The sequence below is a fragment of the Mustela erminea genome, chromosome 1 (genome assembly GCF_009829155.1).
Source record: "Mustela erminea isolate mMusErm1 chromosome 1, mMusErm1.Pri, whole genome shotgun sequence".
NCBI classification, from domain to species: Eukaryota; Metazoa; Chordata; class Mammalia; order Carnivora; family Mustelidae; genus Mustela; species Mustela erminea.
Window position 1 is genome coordinate 130747811 of NC_045614.1, and position 9589 is coordinate 130757399.

The 9589-nt window shown below is 38.5% G+C and overlaps 1 long non-coding RNA gene across 1 annotated transcript; it reads left to right on the forward strand.

Moving 5' to 3' along the window:
• Positions 1-324: 324 nt before the first annotated feature.
• LOC116590383 lies at positions 325-8834 on the forward strand. Its single transcript, XR_004285574.1, has 3 exons — positions 325-400; positions 581-753; positions 8534-8834. It is a non-coding gene; the product is annotated as an uncharacterized LOC116590383 (long non-coding RNA).
• Positions 8835-9589: the final 755 nt, after the last annotated feature.

Genomic DNA, 9589 nt, shown 5'->3' on the forward strand with positions numbered 1-9589 from the left:
AGATAAAAGCAGGCAGTGTTCCACCTTGAGCGGGGCAGGCATTCACAGCTGCTTGGCTTCAAGGACGTATATCTCGCTCTCCCCCAGAGGCTTGTTGCTAGTAAATGTTTTAGATTTTGTTTGTTTGTTTGTTTGTTTGTTTAAGGTTTTATTTAAGCATGCTTAGAAGACTGGTACAATTTCTTGTAAGTTATATTTTAAGTAATACATTGTTCTGAGGAATAGTTACAGACCTGTGAGAAATCAAGGGAGACTTGGGGAAGTGAAAGAACTCGGGTTTATATTACCTTTGTGGACACAGACCAGCTCACACTTGAAAATCTGGGCCTGGGGAGCGGGGTTACAGAGCTTTTATAGGGGAGTGCTGGGGGTCAGGGTCCAAGGGCTATGCTGACTGCAGGTAGGTGGGTTTAAACTGGGTGGGTGTTGCTTTAGACAAGGAACAGTGGTCAGTGGAACTGGAGCTTGTGGTTGGAAATCTGTTTACAGAAGCAGAAAATGCTGTTTACCTCTGCGGGGGGGGGGGGGGGGGGGGGTAGAGGGTGGAGGCCATCATCTGGTTATCTCTTGTTCTTTCTAGGTACTATCTACTGGGGCCTGCTGGCCTGGGCCGGCTCTGGGTAATTTTCCTCTTCACAGGCAATTTGGAATTTCCTGGTCTGCACCACTGAGGTAATCTGTTTGACACAGTCCCACTCTCACCCCAGAAGGAAAAGGACCTCGCCTCAAACAACCCTTTCTTTTCGCTTACTAGTAAGTTCTTTTTCCTGCCTCATTTCTGCCTATAAAAGTCGCCCATTTCATATGTGTCTTGGGGCTCCTTTCTACCCATTAGATGGCATCATGCCCCAATTCATGAATCACTGAATAAAGCCAATCAGCGCTTCAAATTTACACAGTCAAATTTTGTTTTTTAACGTCTAAAAACATACTAAAGATAAATTCAAACACAATAACCAAAGTAAGTGATTTGCTGAGAAATAAGTAGTGTATAAGAAATACTTTAAAAGCTAATCTAAAACAGCAATAGGAGTTTGGCCTTTTATTCAGGAATTCTTGCACTTAAACTTGAAAACAAGGGTTCCCGCAAATGTACACAAACCACTAGCACGTGGGATTCCCACAATAACAACTTCCAATGCCCAGCTAAATGCTAAATAGCACATGAGGAAATCCAGCTGGTAAGAGCAGACCCCACAGTCAATTTTACCTTTTATCTGAAAATTCTCTTAATATTATCTTAAAAAAATGTGGCAAAATCACTTTTAAATAGCTACTAAGGTGGTTTGATAGCCAATGATAAGCAATCAGGAGAGGTGATCTTTTTTCCAGCAACAAAATTTCTAAGAAGTGTGACAAGGAAGAGAGACATATGTAAGTCAGTGGTATTTGTGGCACAAAACTGCAAAAATGTCAGAATGACTAGGAGTCAGTGAAACAAGGAAGGAAAGGAAGGGAAAGAGATGTTATTCAGTAAGTTATTACAAAGAGAAGACAAAAGGAAGATATAGATGTAGAGACTGAATTTAAAAGAACGTTACCAAAGTGTCTGATAAGAAAGACAATAATATGTCTGTCAGTGACAACAAATGCCTCTGAAAGTTCTAAAGACACAGAGGAGAGCGAAGGACAGTGATAAGGCTCAATTTCCCTTTAAAGATGCAAGACAAGGTAACCACAGAGAAAACACCAGGTGAAGATGAATAGAACCAGAGAAAAGTCACATTTCCTTTATCATTAAAATTCTTTCAGTTTCCATCAAACTATCAAATGTTCCCAATTCCTCTTCATCCTTTATCTACCACTTTTGCTTTCATATGCTCTTGAGTAAAATGAGCATTTTATTTTTCCTGACATCACTCCACTTTCCTCATCCTTCCCACCGCTGTCTCCTTTTTTTTTTTTCAACTGTTCTCCCTCTTAAAGAGAATTGGTGCCAGTCAGCTTTGCGTTTTCATGCAGCAAACCTTCAATTTTAGAAGTACAAGTCTGAAAAAAAAAGTAAAAGAAAGTGTAGATTGAAGTGTAATACATTAATAGGGAGGCTGTTTTCCCTATTTTAACACAATCATGAAACAAGCAGAAATATACCATTTCAAAAGACAGATTATTGATGTAGATGTTAGGGTTCAAGCTGACTGCCAAAAAAGAATTCTTGAGACATCTTTGGTGCAAAAAGGTGGTTTTATGAAAACACAGGGATGGGACCCCTGGGCAGAAGGAGCTGCACCAAGGTCATGAGGAGTGGCTCATTATATACTTTCAAATTCGGAAGGGGTAGGGATAGTGTAAATCTAAGGAATTTGGAAGCAAGGTTTTTAGGACCTTGAGAGGGCTAGCTATTTTGGGAAAAGGTCATTTATTACTGTCCAATAAAATCTTAAGACATGAGACCCTTCAGATGTATATTTGTGGGCCATATGCTTGGGGGATGATTGCCAACACTCATCTTGGGGGTTTAGAGATAAAGGAAATTTCTAAAGAAATTTTTATATGTTAAAGTAAACTTATAGGATCCTGGGGGTCTAAGATTGCCTTTTGCCATTAGCAAAGTGTCAACATCGAGGGAGTTGAGTCCCTAAAGGAAAGTCATTCTGCCCTACGTATTAAGGAAATTTAATAATTTTTCTTCTGCCTTTGTTTGCTACATCATTTATGACTGTTTTCTCAGTACTTGAAATAAAACTCAGCTGATACATATGGATTTGATTATTGTTACTTTCATTACCCATGGTAACCTGTCTTATATAATGTTTAAGAGGATATACTTCAACATTTTCTTGGCTCTTAGATTTAGACTCTTGGAAAATAATGGTAATTTTAGAGAAGTATAATTATGGTACATTATTATAACAGTAGTAGCAATAATAAAATTAAAAAAACAAGAAACGTCCAGATATTCTGCCAAGTGTTTTATTCATAACGGAATACAAGCAGCAAAAGTTCAACTCAAGTTCTAATTATGGTCATCACTCTCTTCGTAAGAATTAACCTTTATTTAAATTTTGTGAATTTTCTTGTAAAACATGCTTTTAAATCATGCATTAAAAAATTAAAATATCGGGGTGCCTGGGTGGCTCAGTGGGTTAAGAGTCTGCCTTTGGCTCAGGTCATGACCTCAGAGTCCTGAGATCCAGCCCCACATCCGTCTCTGCTCAGTGAGCCTGCTTCCCCCTCTCTCTCTGCCTGCCTCTCTGCCTACTTGTGATCTCTCTCTCTCTCTGTCAAATAAATAAGATCTAGAAAAAAGAAATTAAATATCACTATTCCCATTGTTGCTAATTAGAACTAGCTGGCATTCAGTACATTTATAATTATCACTATTCCATATTTTCAGATAAACTGAGAAAAAGAGTACTGGAGGAAATATTCCTAGAATGTATTTGTATATTTCTAATAACTTACTAATTCTATCTGTGTATGTCCTGAACAATTAGTTTTCAATTTTCATCTCTATCCCCAGAATTTATAGGCTTTTGTTTCTGTTGTTTAAATTCAATCCAACCTAATTAAAATTTTCTGAAATGTTATATAAATCATCTGTGGGGACTCACTTGGACTCCAGAGTTAGTACAAAGGTTATTATAAAGTGAAAACATTTGACTACAGAGGGTACAAAAAGAAATCTTATCTGAACTCCTTTTATCTGACTAAAGCAGAGTCTCCTGAAAATACAGCTGCCATTAACCCTCCTCCGAGCGAGTTTCCTGTGAATTCAGCTGGCACAGAGACATTAGCATTAAAAAAGCCCAATAGAACCTTTCACATCTTCCCCTTGATACCCTAAACCCTCCTCTCTTTTGTTAAGTTTGACATAAAAAGCTTTAGCTCTGGCTATTCAGTGAGTTACTCAGAATTGAGCAAAGCACCAAGTGCAAGTGTAAATAAACTTTTCTTTTCTCCTGTTAATCTATTTACTGTCAGTTAATTTACAGGCTCCATTAACGGACCCAATTTAGAGAGAAAAATTTGTCCTCCCAACAGTTCTGTTGACTAAGATAGGATGGTTGGGACTACCTGCCCGCTCCAGAGATTGCAACTGAGCTCTCTGGGTCTCTGACCAAGTCAGCAAAAACTGTTTTTACTAATCAGACTCCTGGACCTCTGCTTGCAGTAAGAGACTCTTCTGTTGTGAAACGTATTTCTCAAAATTCAGATTTACAGCACAAAACCTTGGGCTAGAACTAGTTCTTTGGCAATTGTGACTTTTTATACATACCATTGTTTCTTGTTTCTACCTTTTGTGTTGTTTGTCTTAAGGAGGAGAATTGTGGGGTGGAACAGAAGTTTAGGTATTACTTATAAACCTGTTGTTGAAGCCTGCCTTGCAGGCTGGTGCGTTTATGGGTCCCCAGTAAAACTGGATGAAGTTTTCTTTAAATCTTCATTTTGTGTCCTAAGTATTTGGTTTGGATTCAGAGAGAGTGTTCTTTGGTTTTCTGCCTGCCTGAGGTGGGGTTGGGAGAGACATAAGGTCTGTGATTGCAGGTCAGAGTGGGGGCCCAAGAATTGATAGCCAGGCAAAAATGTGGCAACCCGGACACCCCATTTCCTGGTAGCATCTTTCTGACAATTCTCAGGAATTTCGCTTGAGTCTAAAAAAGGGTCTCAACCCTTAAGTACTCTGGTACTTAAGATCATTCCTGTTGACTTCACTTACCTCCTGTAACAGTAACAGTCCTTGCTTTCTTTCTCCTTGGTAATTTTTGGGTATGGAGGCAGAAGCTTCTATGCCTTGCTTGTATCTATGCTTAAGCCATAAAAATACAATATATTGGTTCAGCTCACATTTAAAAGGAGTATATCCTCTGAAGCTAGGTTATAGTCCCAAGCACACCTTCCTATTCCAATCCTCAACTTTCTCTAGGTCCTGGATCTTTAGTACCCCCTGATACTCCTGAGGGGCTAAGGGGACTCAGAAAAAGAAAAAGGAAAGAAAAGAAAAGAGAGAATAAAAGAGATAACTGGGAACAAAATTTAGTCCACAGCCTTGGTAAGATTACATAATATGGCAAAAGAAAATTTTAAAACTCTCCACAAATATTGATGGAAAGCTCTAACCCTCATATTGAGCCAGTAACAATGTGTTCCATCTGCCAGAAACAATTCGGATAAAAATATAAAGTGGGCAAAGATGAAAACTAATTCACATATAAACTAGTGAATTGTGTACTACTGTATTTATGCCTGACACATTGCTAAAATTTTATAATGAAAACCATAAAGATCTTCACTTGCATTTGTCTATTGTATGTATATATGTGATGTATATGTGATATTTTCCTATCTTCAGATGGTATTGCTAAATTAATAAAAGAGCTCAATTCTTATATAAACTAAATATTTCTGAAACTCTCAGAAATATAGGAACTGATCTAAATGTTTTTAAAATTCATGTGACTTCAATAAGACTTTGGTAAATAAGAGCAGTTCAGTATTGTTGTTTTTTAAAGATTCATTCATTTATTTTACAAGTGATGAAGTTCTAGAACCTAGGTGAGGTTCGGTGGGCTGAGGTCGGGAACCGATGACCAAGGAGGAATTCTTGAGACATCTTTGGTGCAAAATGGTGGTTTATTAAAGCACGGGGACAGGACCCCTGGGCAGGAAGAGCTGCTGCCCTGGGTTGTGAGGGAAGGCAGGTTATATACCTTGCAGTTGGGGGAAGGTGAGGGGAAGGGAGGTTTCAACAGAGTTTTCATATGTTAAAGAGGGCCTACAAGGTGCCGGGAGGAGGCCTTGCCCTTGTGGCTTGATCAATGTCTTTTTTTTTTTTTTTTAGCGTAACAGTATTCATTATTTTTACACCACACCTAGTGCTCCATGCAATCTGTGCCCTCTATAACACCCACCACCTGGTACCCCGACCTCTCACCCCCCTCCCCTTCAAAACCCTCAGATTGTTTTTCAGAGTCCATAGTCTCTCATGGTTCACCTCCCCTTCCAATTTCCCCCAACTCCCTTTTCCTCTCTATCTCCCCATATCCTCCATGCTATTTGTTATGCTCCACAAATAAGTGAAACCATATGATAATCGACTCTCTTTGCTTGACTTATTTCACATCAATGTCGTCTTTAGGCCAGCCATTAACATCAAGATAGTTGGGAGATTCTTGGTGGGGTGTTATGATCCTGCTATCATTTACATTCCCTTCTACCTCAGCCTTTTCCAGTTTCGTTATGATGGGGAGGGAGACATTAGGGCTTGAGGAACGGAGAGTTATTTGCCTCTGGAAATTTGTGCTATTGATAAGGCAACCTCCCTGTTTGTAGATCTCCAGGACATTTGTAGAGCAAGGGAGATTCCTGTCTTGCAGGATTGTGATCTCTGCAAGTTAACTATTTGTTTATCATCTATAGCAGTCAGGGGTCCCTGAGGAATGCTACACATATTACAGAGGGGAACGGGTGGAGAGGGGGGTGCAAGGCGTCAGCTTTTGCTTTGTCTTCAGCCAGCCTCCTGCTCCCTCATCACAAGGGGGGAGGAACAGAGGGAGAGAGAGGGAGAGAATCCCAAACTAAGCACAGAACTCAAGGTGAGGCTCCATTCCAGGACCCCAAGACCATGACCCAAGTGGAAACCAAGAGTCAGACACTTAACTGACTGAGCCACACAGGCACTCCCAATATTGTTGGTTTTATACAATAGGCATGTCTTCAGAATTGTCAACATCAAAGATAATACTGTAATACTATGGGCTTATAAGTCAAAGAAGCTTATATCTACTAAATGGTTAAGAATATATAACTCACAGGGGTGCTGGATGGCTCAGAAGGTTAAGCATCTGCCTTTGGCTCAGGTCATGAAACTGGGGTCCTGAGATGAGCTCCACACAGGGACCCTGCTTCTCCCTCTCCTTTTACTGCTCCTCCCTGTGTGTGTGCTCTCTCACTCTCTTTGTCAAATAAATAAATAAAATCTTAAAAAATGTATAAAACTCGCATTTCTTAATGTAATCAAATTGAGTCATTGTTCTCACAAACTATTTCAACAATAATTTTGTTTTATATGTCTGCCTTAAAGTAGTTGCCAAAATTTTTTGGTAACTTAAACCTCAGAGTTATTCTAAATTAAGTAATAATAAATACCTGGATATTTCTAAATGAGATAAAATACTGAAATATTAGTTACTAAACATAAGTTTATATATATATATATGACTTCTTCTGACAGAGAAATTAAGGCTTTTTGACTCAGTTACTAAACATACTCCCTCACATTGAAAAAATATACCATGAAGAAGCATATGCTTCTAGAAATTGTAAAATGATATTTTCATAAAATTTGCTAATATAAGAATGTTGGTATATGACAAGTGATTCATAATTGTTTACTTTCTAGTTTTCTCTGTAAAATAAGGGTTACTAATGCTTAAAAAATTATATATATTCTTCTCCTACCCCCTTAACCCCCCATGTTGCATCTCCACTTCCTCATATCAAGGAGATCATATGATAGTTGTCTGGGATTGGGAGGGAGACAAACCATAAGTGACTCTTTTTTTTTTTTTTTAAAGATTTTATTTATTTATTTGACAGAGAGAAATCACAAGTAGACGGAGAGGCAGGCAGAGAGAGAGAGAGAGGGAAGCAGGCTCCCCGCTGAGCAGAGAGCCTGATGTGGGACTCGATCCCAGGACCCCGAGATCATGACCTGAGCTGAAGGCAGAGGCTTAACCCACTGAGCCACCCAGGTGCCCCCATAAGTGACTCTTAATTTCACAAAACAAACTGAGGGTTGCTGGGGGGAGGAGGGTTGGGAGACGGGGGTGGGGTTATGGACATTGGGGAGGGTATGTGCTATGGTGAGTGCTGTGAAGTGTGTAAACCTGGCAGTTCACAGACCTGTACCCCTGGGGATAAAAATATATTATATGTTTATAAAAAATTAAAAAATAAAAAAATTACATATATATATAGTATATACTATAAATAGTAAGGGTGAAGGAAAAAAAAATTCTATGAAAAGTGTATTAGTCAGTGTTCTCCAGAGGAAACAGAATGAATAGAAAATATCTATCTGTACCTCGTTATGTAACTCTGTATGTATCTATCAGATTTATTGTAAGGAATTGGCTAATGGAGTTATGGAGGCCAAGAAGTCTCATGATTTGCCATCTGTGTCTACAGTCCCAGGAAAGGCAATGGTATTTGTTTTTCTAAATAATATTAATATATAATAAGGTTTACTTATATGTTGACTGGCATGAAAAGCATTGTCAAAATAGAAGAGATGCTTAACCTTCCCTAGGTTGTATTTTATTCGTATGTGTAGACATTATCAATATAATTTTTCAGGAATTACATAAAATTTCTAGAAATTCTTCAATATCTTTACTGTCTACAATATGCTGTTAATGCTGCTTTGTGTGATAGTAGAAAACAATGGTCTAAGGTTATTGTTCATAATTCCACTTACTGAAGCATTATATGTCATAGAAACAACTAAATTTCCTTATCAACTACATTTTTTTTTAATAAACTCTATTCTGATCTTCAGCCACATCTATTCTAATTCTCTTCTTATCCACAGGTAGTTATTGTTTTACTCTGATACCTTCCTAAAAGCTTTGCAATCAACTGTAAGCCAGAAGGCTTCATCTTCAACAAAAGGGACTGACTATCTCAGAGACCCATGGAAAGGACTAAGACATGTACTCCATAGTAGAGGATTCTGATAGCATTAATAACTCTTAAATCCTACCCTGGATTGAATAAGGATTTCTAAAACTCTGCTGGGGAAAGCTGATGGGTTTATGAAATTACTAATTCAAGATCAAGTGGTACAAGAATTAATTACACACGGGCGCCTGGGTGGCTCAGTGGGTTAAGCCACTGCCTTCAGCTCAGGTCATGATCTCAGGGTCCTGGGATACAGTCCCGCATTGGGCTCTCTGCTCATCAGGGGGCCTGCTTCCCCTCCTCTCTCCCTGCCTGCCTCTCTGCCTACTTGTGATCTCTCTCTGTCAAATAAATAAATAAAATCTTAAAAAAAAAAAAAAGAATTACACAGAATTAAATGAAGTGATAAATGACCATTGTAATTTTTCATGAACTTTTTTTGGGAAACAGATTTGATTTTTTCATGTTCCATTTTTCAGATTTAAGGAACTCCTTTTTTCTTTCATCTTAAGCTATCCATAACTTACAGAAATTTAGTAGATCATACTTTTGTAAACAGAAACAAAACATTTATCTTTTCTCCCTGCCCAATCCCTCTAGAATTTAGAAACTCTCATTAAGTATTCTTACATGGCAATATAGTTATTTGCATAAATTCGGTGAGAATCTGTTCTCCTTGTAACAGGGCACACTTGGGAAAACTGATCAGATTATCAAGGCTTTAACTGGAATATCATATTTGAGAATGATGTGCACAGAATCAGATGTAACTAGACAGTTTTAAGGAACTAAGATGGACTTCATGAAGCGATGCTTGATTGTTCCCAGCATATAGAAGCCCAGTATTTATGTGCACCACGCTCCCACCTGCATCACCACCTGCTTAAATGAGACACAAACATTAAACTAGACTGATCTACCTTTTCCCAGGACTGAGAGACTTGTTCAGTGTGATGTGAGACAGGTT